The 21,324-nt window shown below is 44.8% G+C and overlaps 1 protein-coding gene and 1 long non-coding RNA gene across 3 annotated transcripts in view; one reads left to right on the top strand and one right to left on the bottom strand.

Annotated features, from left to right (window-relative positions):
• HROB (homologous recombination factor with OB-fold) overlaps positions 1-21,324 on the top strand; it is a 526,210-nt gene that overhangs the window by 39,310 nt on the left and 465,576 nt on the right. The window lies entirely within an intron of this gene.
• Positions 12,214-21,324, bottom strand: part of LOC138521460 (uncharacterized) — a 212,070-nt gene continuing 202,959 nt past the window's right edge. The window contains exon 3 of the long non-coding RNA XR_011283052.1: positions 12,214-13,372. This is a non-coding gene — a long non-coding RNA (uncharacterized lncRNA). The remainder of the gene's footprint in view (positions 13,373-21,324) is intronic.

The raw sequence follows: 21,324 nt of genomic DNA, 5'->3' as shown, positions 1-21,324 counted from the left end.
AGGGATAGGGGTAATGTTCGCGCTCATGGAAGGGGGGTCTAATGCTAACACAGAAAAGGATGTTTGCTGCGCTATGGCCTACTTCTAAGATGGCTGCTGCTTGCCAAGATGGCATTTGCCCCCATATCTACCATATAGCTTCTAATGCATGCACTAAGGTGGTTGCACACCCTCCATTATGTGCACCTCACTCCTCCCTGCTCCCTGGATGAGCTCTCTTAGCATTTATTTCTCATTCAGTATCACATAGAGGAGGTGGGGAAGATCCTCTCTCCTTACCAACATTCCCCCCCTTTCGTTAATCCTAAATTAACGAACTCCCGCAGTGTTATTTGCCCCTAAGTTCCAATATATATTCCCCCCCCCCTTCGCACCCTCTCCAACATTTCAGCTTTCAGAAATGGCAGCGACCCGTCCTTTGGAACCCATGCTCTACACACATCTAGCAAGCTTTCGCCAGACTGGGCATATTCTTCTGGAGTACATGTCATGTATAAAAAATCCCATCCCCAGCTAAGCCGGCCCAGTGCTCTGTGTATTTCTCCGGGTCTGTTGGGAGTGTAGTGACTGTGCCCCTGGGATATAAGAGGTGATAAAGCTCTACCATGCGGGGTTTGTTTGGGTCCTCTGTTTGGGGACCACTCTCTATAGTACCAGGAAGTGCTTTGGGTGCTACCCCAATTGAGACCATCATTATTGCGCTATTGGGCACTGCTTTGGCACAACATTAGAGTCCCATCTGGCACGTGCAAAAAAAGTACCTAAATAAAGACGATGACGGGCACCAGCATTTTCACAATCGCCCCCAACAAGGATGGGGCCCAAGAAAGTCAGATCAAACCTTCATTTTGTATTCCAGCTTCTTTCTTCATGCCCACTGCCAGGTTTTGTACAGCTTCGATAATGTGTGACAGAGAGCCATTCTCGGCATCTTTGGGGATTCATGCTGCACATTCCTCCCGATTTTCTTGCACACTCCTCCTTCAATTGCAGTCAGCATATCCAGGACGTATCTTCTGCATCGTCATCAGCCTTAGAGCGCAGAATTCTACCTTCATGACATTGAACCCTTGTTCAGTGTCATTAGCCAGTTAAATCAGTTCCCAGCTAACAATCTGTAGCCATTTAGAATTGGCTGCAGCTTGCACACCAGGTAGTAGCAGTGAGGCAAAGAAAGTTTCTGCTTTGCTGAAGAGTCTGTATTCATCAGGGATTTCCTCAAGCAAGTTTAGTGAGTCTTTGGACAGATAGTTCGCTCTTTTCTTCCTCTGCAATTTGTCACGCTTTTCTTTCCCAGGGAGGGTGTGCAACTTTTGTGCTGGAAACCGGTTTTTCTGTTTGGTGGTGCGGGTAAAAGTCTCTGTTGACCCAACAGCCCCTGCTTGCTAATTTACTTCTGGGATTATAAGTAGGGCTGAGTGCAGTGTGGCCAGCGAACAATATACCGTCCATGATGGTGGGAGGTGCAAGTACGCTTGTTGGACAAACACCCAGTAGTAATCCATCACTGCCGCTGTTCCTTTCTTGAGATCAGGAATGAGCAGAGTCTTATTGTAATGTTCGTTTGATCCTACAGGTATTGTTCCAGCACTGTAAAAGCAAAGTACATATGTTTCTTCTCTGTGCACTTTCACTGGTTTATCCATTGCTTCAATACAGTTTAGTTTTGTGATGTGTTCAGTACAGAACGGTACACATGCTGCTTCTACCCGTGCCAGAGCACTTTCTTTGTAAACTACTAGGTCCTCTGCCATGCAGCTCACGTTGTTTCTTGCCATTTATTATTTGTGCATTTTAGTCCTTGTGTCGCCAAGTAGGGTATTTTCAGGCATTGGTTGCTTTTGGGATTGTTGTCGCATTTCAGACAATCTGGATCAACAATTTCGAGTCTCACTGTGTGCCTGGAAATTGCCTCTGAGCCTACATAGCACAAGATGTACTAGGCATTGTGCCTCTAGAATTGGTACTTCCTGTGGCCCTAGCATCTTGGGTGCCCCTGATGCATGCAGTATCAACAAACGCACATAGCAACTCCCATTCACTTTATTCCTCCCCCCACCAAGCTCATGTCCGTATACCAACTATTAGAGAGTTCAGTTTGATGCACATCTTCTATGGCGTCAAGACCAAGCCCATGACGGGCTTCGTATTTCGCCTTTCGTCCTGGTCTCCTTATATTTATTTATTGTGCATTTGTAAGGCACTTATACATCAAGTAAATTGTGTTTACAAAGCGCCCACAATTAACTTGATGTTTGGATTTATCTACATACCCATTAATAATAGTGCTACTATTATTTACATTAGTAGAGGTGGAGTTGTGGAAAGTGATGAAACATTTTGGAAACAATAGGGACTTGGCAATATATTCTAACAAGCCAATGCGAAGGGGTTGATTATTACTGTGTACAGAACCATTAACATGCTAGTGTGTAAAGTTGGGCCTTGGTAAAAATGCATATTCAGTTTCATTTAAGTGTATATTTGAGATATTATTTGCAGTGACATTGTAATCCTCTGCTCCCCCGTAAACTCCTCCTCTTTTATATAACACTGTAACATAAAAGAAGCCCCTAAATCAATCCCTAAAATAAACATTAAAATTACAAATAACCCAGCTATATAATGCATTGCAAACATATACGAGTATGACAATCTCGACATAACACTGTAAGTATACTGCTTTCTAACATGAATGATTTGAGAGTGCTGGTACCATCTTCATTCTGAAAAGCCAAATGTATGCACTCGCCAAGGGAAAGAAGGAAAATTAGTGTGAGAAACCAGAAGGTGTCTCACCCACTGGTCCTCGGGGATCTGTCCTCCAGGTGGCCAGGACACGGCAATCGCTTTTGGATCCAATTCCTGGGGGTGGACCAGTGTGGGAGGATAAACTGGGTGAGGGGTGGGAGTGGGACACAGTATCCCCTTCCCTTTAACACCTTTACCCCATCCTATCAGGTAGGATATTTAGGAAATCTACTCCCCCCCCCCCCTTTTTACAACACAAACACCTTAACGTGGACAGCCCGCTCTGAGAGAAAACAGACTAACACCCGAGCAGTATACCTGATGTGTCCCAGTACAGAGGTCAGGCAATTACTGACCATCACACACACCTGACTTTCATTAAGCTTCCCCACACGGATGAAAGGCAGAGCAAGAGAGCACATTCTGAGCGAGGCAAAGCACATGAGGAAACGGCAGTTTCGAGACGGCAGCTGAACGAGAGAACAAAGAAGGCAAAACGGAAGCAAGGAGAGAAGTTCTCTTGACCTTTTCGATAAGGAATTGTTGCTTTCCAGAAACATCGAGAATAGAAAGCATAAGACCAGGAAACAAGGCTGAAGAATCCTGCATTGTGTATTGGAGGTACCCAGAGCCCTCTGGTGTCAATAATCTAGGCGGGGACAAGCAGCAGCCACTGTGGTACCATCCTTGGCTCCAAGAACGAAGAGGCATCAGTGAAATGAACACAGCTGGTGATTTGGAGAGACTGATACAAGACCCACCTGTGTTGAATCCAAGGTTGCAATCAGCAACACTGTATGGAGAGCACTGAAACGTACATTGTTAAAACGCATGTGATAAGAGACTCAAGTAAAGTTGAACTACTGATAAGTGTTTGGACTTTAAAAGCAAGATACAATACCTTTGGCAGAGTTGTCCGGCACCGTGTGGGTGCTCAATCGAAGGTCTCTGTAAGGTATCCAGCTGAAAAGTGCCAAAAGTGAGAAAAGGGTTTATCAAGAAGATAACGAGTAACTGTGAATTGAAGTGGTCCTGCGACGGGTCAAGCAAAATCCTGCACACAGTCTTCTATTTTGATGAAGTAGAGAAAGTTTGGAAAAGTAGATACATTTGGTCTGAGCCCGGTGGAGGAGGGGTGCCGCTGCTGCAAGTGCCTTTTCGCAAACAAACTGCCCTTGCATCACTGAGTCTAATGTACCACTGTAATAGGCCAGTGGCTTGTGACTTTTCTGTATTAACAAGGCAGTCATGAGCAGGCAGTTAGTGTGCTAGAATAATTAGAATTCCTGTGCATAATCTGATGTTGCTAACACGGGGGCAGTTGAAATCACTTTTATTTTTGCATTTCTTCTGTCCATGCTATTTTGTTGTCCTTCGTTTGTGCTTCCTTGAGGCCCTGTAAGAGCAGCCTTTTGTATGCTACGTAATCACAAATCCATGCCCTGCTGTAATTGCACAACCCTATGAACATTCGTGTTTTTTTCACTGCCATGGTCTGGGAGGTGGCGCGCACATAGGCAGTGCAGTCAGGCATTCTTTTGCCATGTGCTGATATTAACTGCCCTACGTATTAAACTTCTTGTACACAGTATTGTAGCATTGCTGTCAACTCTGTACCCCTTGGGCTGTGATAATGTGATTGAATCATGTGTGCAAGGTTTTTTCCGAGTCGCTGTATACTAGCAAGTTATCCACGTACTGTATGATTGTGCTGGAAACCTAGATGTTCCCCAAGTCTGCGTGGAGTATGCTGTTGAAAATGCTGGTGCTCTCACAGTACACCTGAGGCAATCTTGTGTGTTCTAACCTATTTTCCCCCATGAGTACAGGCAGTGAGGTACTGTGAGTCTGGGTGCACTGGTATGGAGAAAAAGGCATTTTTAAGTCGACCACAGCGAAGTGTCTTGCCTTCTTGGGGATGCTACAGAAAATTGTGGCAGGATTAGGAACCATAGGAAACTCTTGCTGCACAACATCATTTAGGGGGCGCAAATCCTGAATCATCCACCAATTGCCCCGTTGCCTTTTTTATGGGATATGTGGCTGTGTTGCATGGGCAGTGATGGTATCTTTAATGTACCTGGTTTCAATGTTGTGTACTGAGGTCATTCTCTGTAGGAACCCTACATCATGGGGGTCATTCGTCCACAGTCTCTCGGGCACCTGCTCTATATCTTCGTCAGTGAATTGGGGGGGGCATCATGGGGCATTGGACCTTCCTGTACTGCACCATTCCCTCACAGGGTATACATATTGCTAGCACAATTTCTCTACCTTTGGTCTGTCTTCAAACAGTTCTGCATCAGTCACCTCTTTGAGAGGTCTCGTAGGGCCAATACAAAATACTGTGCGCCACTCGCACCCGTCCTGGTCAGTCCCTGTTACAACAATTCTTTTTGCCGAGATCACCAATCCTTGTAAATCTAGGGACAGTATTGTACCTGGCGTCCAGTTCAGGGGTCACAACAGGGTGAAAAGCACAATCTGATGGCACCCGCCAACACCCTTTGCCAATCTGAGGCACCGCCTCCACAAGTACAGTTATGCCATGCACAGATATGTCCGGGTCTGTGGGAATTCCACTTGCCACCACTTCTCCTCCCACTGCATGTATAATTAGCATTACCTTTATGGTGCACATCCCTGGTGTGGCGCACACTATGCCACTGTCTGTGAATGAAATAGTCATGTTGAGCTTGCTTAGCAGATCCCTGCCCAGCAAGTTCACTGGTGAGCTTTCAGAATAGAGTAGGGGAGCATGTACCAGCCCCTCCTATTTTCATGTCAACCTCTTTAATGTATCGCACTGTGGTGACCGCCCCAGAGAATGCCTGCATGTCAAGAGCGTGACCCGATAGTGGGAAATCTCCCTCACTGATACATGATTTTGTGGCACCTGTGTCGACCATAAAATTCAAATGTTTATTTCCTATCCCTGCGCTCACCAAGGGTTCTACGTCAGTACAAACTGTCCTAGATAGTACTAGGCACGCAAGCAATCTCTGTGGGCTGTCCTAATCCGGGTATGTGTTCGACCTGGGGAACGCGAACAGGTTATTTCCCATCACTCTCCCCCTCCGATAAGCCAATATGATGCCATTCGGGGCTTTGTTGGGGGTGTGCATGTTACCATTTCCGTGTTGGGGCCTTGTCTGTTGTGTGTATTGCTGCTGTTGGTGTTGCTGTGCTTGAACCCCTGGGGGCTGGGTGGGAATTGTTTGTATGCTTGGTGTATTTCATTGGTTATGGAGGTCATTCTTGGTGTTGGAATTTGCTGTGTGTTCTGCAGTGGTGGGTGGTAATTATTTTATGTGTTGTACCCGAGCCCTGGCCTGTTTCTGTATTCCCTTGAAAAGTGTCCCCACTTCCCACAGTTCTAACACTGTGAGGAACCCATACCCACCCCATACCAACCCATTCCTCTGAAGCCCCCCCCGAATCCGCCCCAGCCACGCTGCTGATCTCCTTGTTGCCACTCCTGGGCGGGGTGCTGCTGTCCGCCTCCCCATTGCCCTTGTCCTCCTCCTGGCCAGAACGCTGCTATTCGGACATTCGTGGACCCCAGCGCACTCCCTGCTGCCTCTGCCTGTGCAGGTGTGGACACACCCCCCATCTACAGCTATTTTAGCTAGTTTTCTCTGGCTGTTTCTCTTTCGTGTTCTTTAATTAATTAGCAGTGGTGTACTATTATACTCTGGATCCCCGCCCACCCTTTCTCTTCAATGCCCACAATCTTGTCTAGCGCCTTCTGCACTTCCTTTGGTGAACCCCTTTTAATAACAAAGTAGAAAAGAGGAACTGATCAGTCCCACTGGTCCCCCGTGTCGCGCTCTTCAGCTCCTGAACCTTTGTAATATACTGCGCAGGGTCTTCATCATCCTCCATAGCATATTGCATGATCGACTGTATGTCTAGCGTGTCAGGTTAGGTGCGCCGAAGCGCGCCCCACACCTATGCTCTGATGTTGAACGTTGTGTGCATTGTTGTCTACTCTCACTCCTGGAAATCCTGCTTTAATACACGCTTCTCCGGCCTGGTCACCCACCATTGCCACTAATAAACTTTTCATGTCCCCTATGGCAAGGGGTACACCTGCAGTCTGTTTTTTGAATGCACATATCCACGTCCCCCACCCCCACTGTTAACGGCGAGACCGCTTTGATCAAATTGTTCTTGTCCATCTGCGCCCAGGGTACATATTGTGCCATACCTACGCCCTTGTGTATCAAATGCATATGTAACCCTGCTTTCCTCCATTCTTTCCTTCCAGCACTTCCCTTTTACTTTTCCAATGCCATTCGGCCAAACCTCCGTACCCTCTCATGCCACAAACATTCCACTGAGGTGTTCTCAGGTGCCTACTGCGCTTCCTCCTTACAGTCATCTTCAAACTCATCCACGGTGCTCCACTCATGATCTCCCTATTCTCCACCTACACCCCATTCTTCCTTGTCGGACCTTACAGCTCCGTACCCTGTGCTGACTGCTTGCCCGTTTTATTTTTATTTTTTTCCTCTTTTCTCTCTGTACGTCTTTTACTGCGGTGCTGTCCAGTCTAAACAAAATGTTACCCGCTTTCCACTCATCTAGACCACTCCCCTTTGCTTCGCTTTGTGCTGTTTGTAGTCGTGCTAGTTCTGCTTGTACAGATTCTAAAGCCCCTTCTGATTCCCTTTGCCTTGTGCAGTCCTGGGGTGAAGTGGTTGCTGGAGTCAGTATATACGGGGGTAGGAGGACCTTGGCATGTGTGGACACATAGGTTGGAATTCTGTACCCTGTCGCTGGGAGAGCTGCTAATGGATATATCCCCTTGTGTGCTCTGCGGGCCCCCTCCATCTATATGCTTCTCCCCCTCGTATGCGCCTCGAGCCCCTCCCTCACTGGTATATTCTATGTCCTCAATCATATTTTCCAGGTCTAAAATGTCCTTTCTTTTATGTAGCTGTTTACCCTTGTATTTCACTGCTGGGAACGTGGTGATATATTCCAGGATTCCCTTAATATGGGCGCCCTGCTCTGGCCAGGAGTTGGATATCCCCTTTGTGTTTCTGCCACCCATTGTTTGTGGTATTTCTGAATATTATCCCGGTACAATGGCAAGGCCTTGTACATGTTCTTTAAAGGCGTCTCCCCTCTCATTGCAGCGATGTATGCTCTGTGCGGCGTCCCTACGCTTCTAATCACGCGCTGCGCACACTGCAAATGTCACAGTAAAAAAATAAATGTGTCGTTCCCACCTCCCTGCCAGTCCTTGTTGTTCTCCCTCCCCTTCACGCACACCCCCACCCACTCTCGCACTCAAAGCTCACCACTATTTATACAACACCCCTCCTCCTCGGGCCTCCACTCTACACAATAAACTAAAATAGCAATCTAAAATAACCACTAATTATGCAGGGCTCCTATGTATTTCCTTTTACTCTGTTACACAATATAAGTGGTACCACCTTCTCCCCTCACTAACACTCCTTAAAAATCGATAATAAAAACGAACAATAACCTCGTCCTCCACTTTCTCACAACCCACACTCTTTACTGTATGCCCTTCCCCTACTTATCACTTGCAAGGGTATACCCAAACTCCTTGTCATGGGATTCCATCAATAGCCGGCACTCTCACCCCGCTTCAAAGAGCAGACAGGAATTTTGTAAAAACGGCTCGTGCAAAACCTCTGATACTGACACTTCTGGGACTGAACACTGCAGTTGGGTGCAGCTACCTCGGAGAAGTGGCCTGGAAGCCTCCGTCAGTACAGTGGTCGCTGGGATCACATCAGGGTCACCAAATGAAGGCAAGCCCTTGCACGCTCACACCAGAAAAAAATACAGCCCGCTAGGGAAAAAGGCCAAAGGCACGCTTGCAAGGATAATAATAAGTATTTATTTCTCCAAAATACAAATTTATCAGCAAAGTACTCTGCTGCCACCGAGCACTCTGAGCACCGTAGGGACGTGCAGCACATTATAAGCACAAATAACATCACTAATGATGTAATCATATAAGGTACAAATAGCTATTACATATAGGGCCTGCTCCATATGGGATGCTAGGCCATTGATCCATCTTCATCTGATCATCTTTGTCCACGTGGGTGCTGCTGGGCTCATCATTCAGGGTGAAACCATGTTGTTTTATCACAGTAACAAGAACCTGGCAGATACAGGAATTGGCCCCGGGAGGAGAGCAGAGGTCACACTAACTCATTTGCTTCCTAGCAGATCAGCAACTCCCAAGGTCCTCCACTTTAGTTTTAGGCTATCATTTTGTTGCTACCCTGCACCTCACAGCACAAATCACGTGACCCATTTCTGAAAGCGCGATAGCCTTGCCTTCTGATGTTAGTGATCGATTGAGGGGTGTAAATGTTTTATGGTCAGTGGACCGGGTTTGGACGGTGCCATAGCATGTGGGGGGTCATGGGATGAAAGCATGGCAAAGCTGTATTTCTCAGGTGGGGATCGTTGAGGGCAGGAGGGCTTTGCTCTCTGTCCCGTGGGATTGTACTGCCAAGAGTCGCTCTGCTCCCTTCTCATGACCTTGCAGGGCGCATTCTTTCCCGGGCGCGAGGGCCTGTAACTTTCTTGGAACAATGGAGGATTTTGTGGACTCTGTGAGACCTGGCCGGGGTGATATTCGCTTTCATGCAAGGGAGTCTAATGCTAACACACAAAATTATGTTTTCTACTTCTAAGATGGCTGCCACTTGCCAAGATGGCGATTGCACACGTATCCACCATATAGCTTCTAATGCATGCACTAAGGTGGTCACACACCCGCCATTATGTGCACCCCCCTACCTGCTGGATGTGCTCTCTTAGTGTTTATTTCTCATTCTGTATCGCCTCAGGAGATGGGGAAGACCCCCTCTCCTTCCCAACAAAAGCTAGTACAATAGGTAGTCGCTCAACAGTAAAACCACCATACATTTGGTTATGCTACCAAGGAGGGGGTATGGGTTGGATTTACAAGACAAAAAGTCATATTAATCACCCAAAGTACAATGAAAGGGATGACAATGCTATACTGGGTCTATGAAGGACCCATTTAATCCATACAACCCGGTAGATACATTTAAATAGCTTCCTAGACACTGTGACACGTAAGCATAGATAAGTGCATTGATTTATACCAGTGAAATCACAGTAGTACTTCAGAAATGCAAACATTTCACTGGGCATTCCAGGACCCCAAGGGACACAAACATAAAATGGCAGATTACAGGTTAATTTACAGGAGTTCTAAAAGGTTTAAAATGTTTCTTCATTGTGCTTAGCAGGATAAACCCAATTCATATTCCCCGGTTGTACTGAAAAACAAGGCAAGTACAACTTGGTGTTCACGTGAAAAAGTATAATAGGGTAGTTTGACGAACCACAACCAGAGCAGACCCTGGTTCAACCACCAAAGGTCCAGGGAGAGGTGGTTGCAGAGCAAGGCATAAGCCGCACTATACATATTGTTGTATTGGTGGTGGCACAGAAACTGCTGTGAACCTGGGTCAAGATGAGCCAGGAGGTTGGTATCCGCAATGGAATAAGAGTCTAGGGATTTAGGGACAGCCATTTGCTATGCTGCCTGCGGTAGAAACTTTTCAGGGGGTTTGGGTGGGCTGTTAGATTTCAGAATCTGCATTGAGTCTGGCCAGGGGGCGGTAGGGCTCCATGTGGTGTGGCCGTACTCCCAGGGTCACGCAAGTACCAGCCAAGGAAATCCTGGCACTGAAGGACAGTATGGTGGTGATGACCCAAAAGGCAGAGGACACCAAAGCGGCGATAACAGCAAACGAGAGTGAAGAAGTCCCAGCAAGCAAGCGGGTCAGCGGGTGGCTTGGACAAGCAATGGGTTCATCCATGCAGCTTGTGACGAGCCCACAGTATCCAGTCTTTTACCAAACCATACTCAATGAAAGAAACAGATTAGCATGCATTTTTCCTGCAAAACCTAGATAATAGGTTTGTGTGAGGCAGTATTGGATATGGGGAGGGCGGGTAAGCAGTGGAGTGGGGGTGGTACCCCCTTCCCCAGACACACACATTTTGCAGGGAACAAACGGTAAAGAATGTGCATTAAAAAAATCCATGGTCAGACATTGTTTGGTAAAAATACACAGAACTAGTCTCAAGTTGAAGAAAGCTGTAGGAGGTGAGCCAGCTTTTTCCAGGTGGAGCAGAAGTGGTGCAGCCGCAACCACCCGAGGTTTCGGACAAGGTGAGCAGGGATGGGATCCCACCTTTGGGTATCAGGACCAGAAGGAGTCCTGGGGAGCATTGTGAGCTGCAGACTTTAAGAGTTCAGGCAATGAAGGCTTGTCGGATGAATGTTCCACCAGCACACAGAAGCAGGATGTAATGACGAAGGATTGGGGCCCCAATAACTATAGGCATGCTACAATACTTTGCAGCAGCACATCTCCAAGCAGTCTTCCAGGTCAGTTGAGAAAATAAACCTCTAGATTATAAGGTGATTTTCCATTTGCACCTGCACAGTGCGGAACAAAGGAAACCTGCCCAACAGTCCACATCCATGCAGCATTCAAAGTTTTGGTGACCGCCAAACGTCCATGCACCTACACAGATATGTATGGAGGTTTCTGGAGGAACCACCCCCAATTTAAACTGGAAAAGAACAAAACGGAGTGTGCTTTTGCCTGCTCTAACCAAACCTCATTTCGTTTTTTTCGAGGCTTCATTTCCAAAGCATGTTCCACCGAATAATTCTAAATACCATTTAGGCTACACTGTAAACTGATAGGATTTTATCCAGGACAAAGATATGTTCACATAAGCTAACCCTGGAAAAAAGACTGTTCCTAGTCTTGTAGGTTGTTTTTAAACCTTATCAAAATTGGATTGAAGAGAATACATAAAATGTCAGGCCATGTGCTTAAAACAACCCAGATGCAATCCCTGCTTGTAGGAACTGGTTTGGAAAAAGCACGCTGCGCATTTAATTTCATATGAATCGTGGCATCTAAGTGTAACAACCTAAGCGTCCTCAGTAAACCCTGTGGTATCCCCTTACTCTTGAATTGCCACCATAAACGATTGCGATCAGTGATATCAAAACCTGCTTTATAGTCTAAAAAAGCTACATACAGTTCAGTGGTCTTATAGTAGCGTGCCATTTGTTTAAAATGTTCAAAATAAAACCACTACCATCTGTAATTAATGTGACTGGGATCTGCGGCTTGACCCTGTCGGGTGTGGAAGGGGCGAAGGGGGAGAGACCAATACTATCCTGTGGTAGGAGGTCAACCAGGGCAATTGCCAGAGCCTGTTGCACCCCAAAGGTGAGATAAGGGAGTTGATTGGGGGGAGGGTGTGGAGCGGTGAGTGGGCACTGCAATAGTTCAAATCAGTGTATGCTGTGTTTGGAAGGTATTGTCTCTGCGTGGGGGTGCAAACCCAGTAAAAAGGTGCCTCCGTGACAAGCACACCAAGAACTGTGAAAGAAAGACCCTGGCTATGAAGTCAGCGGTGTGGGCTGCACTCCCACCCACGCATGTGGCTTTGAAATCTTTCAAATATTCAAAAATTACTCATTTCTTCTGTACATATATTGATTTATTCATTAATTGTATTCACAAGTAGATATTCTTTCTCATATTCTGCGCAGATGCATTGTAGGGCCAATGCATTTCAGACTTAATTGTCCTTCATCAGGGCCTATTCAATCCTATATTAGATCAGACAATTACAAATCATTGTCTAAATACACAATTAGAAAAATTTAGGCAGCAATTGTTTTCGCAGTTAGCGCAAAGTCCCAATACCAGAAGGTTATAACAAATAATAGTGATCATGAGTGTGTCAACATATACTACCAGCTTCCATTTTTTTATAAATAAGCATCATCCATAGGAAACAGCATTGGTCTTACATATTGTATTAATACGTACGTTTTGTAGAATATCAGAGCAACGATTCAAACAAAACATCAATTAAAAGAAAAAAGAAATAACTAATTGGAGTTTGAAATGCTCGATCTATAGCTCAAGCAATGTGTAGTCTCATAAAAGCAGTGATTGAATTGGCAAACTAACCTGCTATGCTTAGTAGATATCATTCGAGTTCTGAAAATAAACAGAACAGCATATAAAAAGTAGACTAATCCATATCATTTAATAAACATGATACTGGCGTAGTGCTTTAATTCTTACCAATTTAGAAATAATGTGTCCTCCCATGGCGGAAAATGTAATGCGCAATGCGGGTCTTATGTCACTGTATGAAAGAATACAGATTTTCAACACATTAGTTACAGAAAGTCATGATTCTATTAAAGACTCAGAGGTGAAAGATTATGCTCTGATCTTCTCTCTACTTCTCGAGCAGCAATATAAAAAACAAACATTATGAAAAACAATAACAAACAAAAAACTACAATTCCCAGGAACCGCAGTGAACTTGTAGTTCGTTTTTCATAGGTCCATAAAAACCATGTGTCCTTTCCAGTCCAATCATATAACCCCTTTCCTCATAAACACTGCCAACCTTCATTCTTCTTCCTCTTTCTGCCGCTGATCAAACTCTGAATAACTTGCGCTCCAACCGGTAGACGATTTCTCCTAAACTTTAACTTGAACCTTTCTTCACTAGCCCGCTGTCTTATTCTCTGTTCCTGTCAAAAAATATAAACTCCATGAAATATCTCTTCCTGAACGGATAGGCAATCGCATAATATCAACAGTACAATAACATTTTCAAAGTTATAACTATATATATATATATATATATATATATATCTTTGAAAATGTATATATATATATATATATATATATATATACATACATGTATCCTTTTAACATTCATACATTACAGCGATTGAATGGGAGGAATAATCTTTTGCCTCCGAGTCTTTAATAGAATCATGACTTCCTGTAACAAATGTGTTGAAAATCTGTATTCTATGTCAAGACTTAAGAGGCTCTGATTATGCCAGTTTAAAGCTTACTTACCACCAACAACGCTATTTGGTCTACTGGTCTAAAATTGAAACTCTTAAACAGTGTTTCTTTGACCAGTCTGCCGGCTTCAAAATATTCTCCTGGCGAGCCCCTAGCATAAAAGCTGACGACGCCATAGCCCCTTTAGTGGAATGTGCTCCAAATTGCCCTATGTCAATGCCTGCTTCTGCCATGCACCATCTCACCCATCTAGCTAATGTGGCTGTAGCTTCTGCTTTAAAGGGCTTTCTGACGGCCATCAACAGCTGAGATTCCCCCATGGGTCTCACCCTATCTGCCCAGGCCTCATAGGCTTTCAGACACCTAACTGGGCACAATCTGGGCTTTTCAGGGAATTCCATGTATTCTACGGTCTTAATCCCCGTCTTTGTCCTTTTCCCAATGTAAAATCTAACACCTGTAGGAGAAAACGACTTCCTGTCTGTCTCTAGTGCCTTGACTTCTGACACTCTCTTGCAAGAAATTAAGCATAACAAAGTAGTTAATTTCACCCAAAGAGCCTTCCTGGATAGATTCTCATTATCCGGCCAGGACTCGAACATCCTCAAGACCACACTAGCGTCAAGAGACGTAAATACCTAGGCGTCGGTGGTTTCATGCACCCGACACCTTTTAATAATCTGCATATCAATGGATGTTCACCTGAAAGGGGCCCCTAGGGGACCCTGACGTCTATGGAAACAAGGCGGGTCACCACACACGATAGAGACGCCAGACACAAGGTTGTATTCCCAAAGCTAGGGTTTTATTGCAAAGCAAAAGTCTCAGTTGGCCAACTCGGTCTCACGCCCCGCGACGTGTATCTCTAGACCTCGAGGGACGCAAGAGAGTGAATTACGTACATCAGTTACATATATACAAAATGCATATCAAACAATCAGCTATGACATGTTTAACACCCCCCTTTATTGGGTTTCTTTGAACTTGGTGTGATGATGGACATCTCCGACCACTATGACACCTTCAAACATCTATTCTAGTAACAATTTGCAATTTGTGAGTGCGAAGGCATCTTTTGGTTATTGAATAGAACACGGCGCTTCTGTTCTTGGAAGCGAACTACATACGGGCGGGAGTTGCATTCTGGACCTTGCTATCTATCGGGTGCTATTCGTGTCCTGGGAGCCGACATGCTCTAGCGGGCTCAGCAAAGGGGGGCCGTTAGAAAAGCATAATTCAAGCGTTTAGCGGTATTATTCTAACATATTCTACCATATAACAAGACTGGCTGGCAGCTGTGAAATGATTAAATGCCCTGCAGCTCTGCTTCAAGGCTACATTAAGGAGGGAGCCGGGCATTCTTCCTGGCGCTGCCTACGTTTGTGTTTCAGCGAACTCTTGTTATCCTCACGGCCCTGCAGCCTTGTCCTTTTCACATACAGACAACAATGTTCCACAGTCGAGCAGTGTAAGCGGAATATATACTGCGAAGCAATAGGAACAGAAAGCAATGAGCAATGGTTAGAAAACAAAATGGCGATTCTTGTTACATCAAAATGGTCGTTCATTGGCAAACTCAAACCTATATTCTGTCGTATCGTGCATAAGACGGTTGGCCCACGGCCACCAAAATGCGTTTGCGGCCTCAAAGTAGAGGTATCCGTATTTCTAGACTGACAAACCCTCCTTTGGCCGTATGCTAAACGTCTCATCTATTTATTGAAACCTCCTCTAGTGATGATGAATCTGAAGTACTTATGTCTGAGTCTCGCATGCTATCGTGGACATCATTGTCTTCATCAATATCTATTGCCATCATCTCTCTTACTGCTCTCATCTCATTTGGGTCTGGGTCAAATCGATCATGAGGTTGTTTTTTCTTTATCATATGCATGCATCCTTCCGTACATCCCTCAGTTACCTCTGCGCAAACTATGGGTAAACAATGTATACAACAACAGCACGTTAGGAATATTCCGAACACCACTACTAATATTGAGATCAACTTCCATCCCCAAGATCGTAGTATTCCCCAAAACCAAGATCCTATTCCCCAGCTCCCTTCTCCAGTGGGGAGTTCAGAACTTAGAAAGTGCATTTTCTTTATTGCTTCAAAGATCGTGGGGGAATAGTCATCGACATAAATGCAACATGCTGATCCCACAATTTTGCAAATTCCCCCACGATCAACCAGGATTACATCGAGAGCCATTCTATTTTGCAGCGTCATTAACCTTATTCCTCTTTCTTCCAACGTCATGTTAAATAATATATCTGTTGTTGTGTTTATTGTATTCTTTAGGATTCTGGACACTTGCCTTATATTATAGGAGTTCACTATCTGTCCTAAGAATGGAATGAATGATTTCGCTACACCAGTTGCTATTAAAACACCTTTATCAGTCCTTTTGACTCTAGTTTTGGATAATCTGGCCATGGCTGCTGTTTCTAAGAGGAATACTCCTGGGAACAGTAGCCCTAGGTAACATGTACCTCCCCAGTTTCTGACCAACCAAGGGTATGCTTTCTCTCCACATATAAAATAAACTGGATCACCTACGTATACTGGTTCTATTTCCCATTTTAGTACCACTGTATTCATACAACCAGTATATGTTCCGACTGAAAAAGAGCCTTTCTTTTTTAGACAAAAAGGGACAGTTCTTGGGTTATAATTCACTGTGTAAGATGGGGGAATTGCATCTTTGTCCCCTTCTGTTCTTACACGAAACGTCATTACAGATGTTTTTTCTGGCAGGGACAATCTATCTCGTCTATTTTGTTGTGTTATCTTCCGTGTACTTTTCATCGTGGGCTCTGGGGCTATTACTTGTGCTTTATGGAAAATGTAACAACCCACAGGCTTCATTATTATCTCCTCAAACTCATTCATGTTGGTTCTGTCTAATTGACCCGTATTACACTCATTCCATTTCCCATAGAACATTGCACCTAAAGATGCACTACATGCAGAACTTAATGGTAATGGCTGCACATACCACCCTATTCCTTTTCCGGCATGCTGTGGTAAATGGGCACATACCCAGCAGTTTGTTTTCTTTAGGATTGCATGTGTCATGTTCATTATCAGCAGTAAGGTGTTATTTCCAAAACCTTCCCTGTGTTTTTCTTCCATTGGGGGTAGGGTATAAGTGATCACCTAAACCGGGCTTTCAGTAGTGGATATATTAATTATTGGTAAAAACATTTCTAATGGGTGTATTGTTTCTACCCACCATAATATTAGGGCTGTCGATATTGGTGCTACCACGCTCATAAAGCACATTATTATTGTTAGTGCCAGCATACAATTTGTTTTACCATGTGTTTTTCTTAAACTTAGAGTCTTTATAACAGACTCATTCTCAGCGGTGGTGGTGCAGGAGGAGGCTGGAACCGGTCCCAGCATGTTTCTCGTCGTCCTTCTTCTTCCTTATCACAGTTCGTTGGGGACATATCTCTTCGTCGCGCTTGCTCTGATGTCTAAGTTCAATGGAATTCTTTGTCACAGTTCAGTTTTGCCTGACCTTTTTAGCCTGGATTCGATTATTCGTTTTTAGGCGAGATCACTTGTCCCCTCTTTCACTGCTCAGAGGACCTTTCATCAGTTATCGCCTCAGTATCATGTGCGCCCAGCATGTCCGCTCTGGTTCCGGACACATGTACTTTTTATGATCGCACCGAGGAGCCGCGAGTCTTGAATTGTCCGATTTGCACAATTCTCACGCTTCTCTCCTCTACACCCCTGGTTCCTTCTCCGTCCATGAGCTGAACCAGAGGTTGACATAAACACCAAAAAGACTGCGGATCACTTTGTCTTCCGAGGCCGCAGGTTGTATCGCCTTGCTCCTGGTATCGTATGATCCGTGAACAGTGCCGGTGCACTTTCAGATTAAGGCTTGAAGTCAGCCTGTGGCGCTACTGCAGGTGCTGGTGTGCGCTGCGCCAATGATGCAGATCCGTTTTTTGGGTGCTGGCAAGTGCTGGTGGGCGCCAAAGGGGTACACGATTTGATTTTGCTGGTATCTGCAATTCAGATTTCACGTTGGTCAGTAGTGATGTCGATTCTGCTGGGCAATGTTGGGGCACTCTTTGCCCTTCCCCCCCTCTTTGGCAATCGTCTCAGGCTTTGTTTAGAGTTTCACTTCTCGTTTTGGCAGATTAGGTGGCTGCTCACTGGAAACAGTTTCTTTCGTTTCTTGGACCGCTGTCTCTTTCCGGTCATCGGTGTCAGGCAAGACTTTCAGCGCAGTTGGAATCTCTTTGGCATGGGTGACATGGATCCACGACTTCCTTCCATCCACCCGTATTGCCGCCTGCGCCGCCAAAAGTACTTGATGGGGCCCGCGCCACCTGGGTGCTAATGATGACTTTCTTTCAAAGTTTTTTAGCAGCACCCAGTCTCCTGGCTCCAGCGCGTGCCCCGGACCAGTGTACCTTACTGGTAATGCCTCCTGCACCTGCTGATGAATCAAACGCAATTTCTGCATTAAAAGGCCACAATAAGTACTAAGCACAGGATGTTCTATCTCACTAAGTCGTTTTGGCTGAGGTGCGCACCAAACATTTGCCTGCCTCCCCATTACGATTTTGTACGGGGAGAGCCCAGTTTTAGCCTGTACAGACGTACGCATGCATAATAGTGCTATTGGTAATGCATCCACCCAACTCAACTTGCTTCCCGCACAAATCTTGCTAATCTTTGATTTAAGAATCTCGTTGTGCCTCTCCACAAGACCGGCAGAACTCGGATGCCTTGAACTATGGAATCTCTTATCAATCTGGAGACCAGCACATATCTGTAATACCACTGCACCCACAAAATGCGGTCCGTTATCAGACCATAGGACCCGGGGCAAGCCAAATCTGGAAAAATACTCCTTCAACATTACTTTTGCCGTACTCATTGCTGTGCAATCTTTCAAAGGATATGCCTCCACCCACTTACTGAATGCACAGATCACCACCAAGACGTATTTTAAGTTTTGGCACCTCTCCATCTCTGTGAAATCAAAATGAACTACCTCAAACGGCATGGAGGGCGGGCCAAAACTGCCTGTTGGATTCACTGTTCCCTTTCCTACATTGTGTTGTAAACGCGTGATACAGTTCTGCACCAACCTCTCTACATTCTTTTTTATGTTTACATTCTGCCATACTGTAGAAAGGTGCTGTATCATTTTCTTTGCACAGATGTGCGTAGGGCTGTGGGCCATTGTGACCATTGCAGTCGCATACGAATTTGGCAACATCCAATTCCTAGTTCCCTTGTCCACCCAACAACCCTCCAAATCCAACTCCGCAGATCCCTCTGCCCATCCCTGTATTTCATCGGGCGTAGCCTCGGCCTGCATTTCTTTGACAGTCGCAACTCCATCTTCTATCATACAGGGTACTTCCTCTGTCTGAACCGTCATCATCTTGGTATTCAAATCAGTGGCAGTTTGTTTCGCAATTCTGTCTGCAAACGCTTTTCCCTCTCCTATTTTGCATGTTATTTTTTTTATGTGCCTCGCATTTCAGTATTGCTATGCGCTTTGGAAACGTGAGTGCAGACAGCAATTGTACAATCAAAGGGCCATGTTGAATTCTGGCACCATGTGATGTCAGAAACCCTCTCTCAGCCCAGAGTCGACAAAAGTTATGAATCACTCCAAAAGCATACTGACTATCAGTATATATATTCACATTCAAATTTTCAGAAATTTTGCAGGCTCTGGTCAATGCTATTATTTCCGCAGCTTGTGCTGAATTATAGGGGATTCTTTTACTTTCTACAACACTCTCTAGGATAGTGATAGCGTATGCGGCAGTTGTCGTGCCATCTGGTAATTTAAAACATGAGCCGTCACAAAATAACTCTCCATCCGGCTCTTTCTGTGGAATATCACTTAAATCAATTCTTCCCTTGGTTTCTTCCTCAGTGACCATTAAGCAGTCGTGGGGGGGGGGTGATTCATTCTTTCCAATTTCTTCTAAGGTCAGTGGCATTAATTCTGCAGGATTCAAAGCGCTACACCTCATAATTTGGATATGGGGCGCGAACAAGATAATCTCATATCTTGTCAATCTAGCAGAGGTGAGGTGTTGCGTCTGTGTCCTATTTAATAGAATGTCTATGGCATGTGGCACCATCAGAATTAAAGTATGCCCCAATGCCATCCCTTCCGTTTGTTTCACTGACGCAGCAGCCGCCGCGACAGATCGCAAACATCGTGGTAGTGCGCGCACTACAGGGTCCAGCACAGAAGAAAAATAGCTGCACAGCCTATTTCTTCCACCTTGTTCCTGTGTCAAAACCACCAATGCACATCCTTCACTTTCACACACAAATAGTCTAAAAATGTTCTCATAGTTCGGCGTACCCAAAACTGGAACCGAGCATAATGCAGTTTTCAATCCATCAAATGCTCTCTGACATTCCTCATCCCACTGCAAAGGCATAACCGCATCCTTTCTAGTTAAATTCACTAATGGTTTCACAATTAACGCAGAATTACCAATCCATTGTCGGCAATATGAAGCCATGCATATTATGGCTCTGACTCCTTTTTGTGTCTTTGGAATAGGCATACAAGAAATACTTTCTATGCATTCTGGCGTTAGTCTTCTCCCTCCTTTTGAAAGTAGGTAGCCCAAATAAGCCACCTCCTTTCGATTATACTGAAATTTCTTCAAACTAGCTTTATGGCCATGTGCCGCTAGGTGTGACAGTAGTAATACAGTGCTTTCTTTACAAATCTCCTCTGTGTCTGCAGCTAACAATAAATCGTCTATGTATTGCAAAAGTACACAACCCACGGGTAATTCCAGCATGTCTAGCTGTTCTTTTAATGCTCTACAGTAAATACTTGGACTTTCCGTATAACCTTGCGGAATCCACGTAAATGTAAATGATCGTCCTCCTAATTTGAACCCGAACAAATATTTACTGTCCTTGTCCACTGGAATACTAAAGAATGTGTTTTTCAAATCTATTACACCTAAAATATTCTGCTGAAACAGGTATCATTGTCAATATTGTAGTGACGTCTGGCACTAGAGGAAATTGCGGATCTACTACCTTATTCAATGCGCGTAGATCAATTATGAAACGGTATGATACCTAATTACCTCCTTTTTTTATAAACGGGAAGAATCGGGCTGTTGCATGTACTGCCTGTGATTTCCTCTATTACCCCTAATTTCACCAAATCGGTAACAATACTCTTCAATCCTTTCTCACCTTCAACCGAAATTTTGTATTGGGGTATTCGCGGTAGGGTAACACCTTCTTTCAAAATAATCTTTACTGGCTCTATCTTTAAACATCCCACATCGTTGTCATGCATTGCCCATATTCAGGTTGGTACTTTACTTAGTTCCCCTGGTAACGCTTTGGACATGAATTCTGACACGTGCATCGTGTGGCCATATCGTTAGAAATACTCCGTCTGCCGTGCAATGTATAACAGAATCTAGTTTTTTCAACAAATTTAATCCCAACAAATTTTCTCCACAATTTTCTGTTAGAAGGAAAGGACAATGTTCGGTAAATGGTCCTATGGTAACTGGGACTGGTTCGGACACTGGGTTTATGACTGGTGTACCTGCGAACACTACGGAAATATTCTTTTGCCCTGACAGTGTTATATTCGGAACCAAGTGATGGTCTATTGAACACTTC

Source organism: Ambystoma mexicanum, chromosome 13, assembly GCF_040938575.1.
Source record: "Ambystoma mexicanum isolate Mex_15411 chromosome 13, UKY_AmexF1_1, whole genome shotgun sequence".
Taxonomy (NCBI): domain Eukaryota; kingdom Metazoa; phylum Chordata; class Amphibia; order Caudata; family Ambystomatidae; genus Ambystoma; species Ambystoma mexicanum.
The sequence above is the reverse complement of the archived record's forward strand: the minus strand, read 5'-3'. Positions and strand labels throughout refer to the sequence as shown.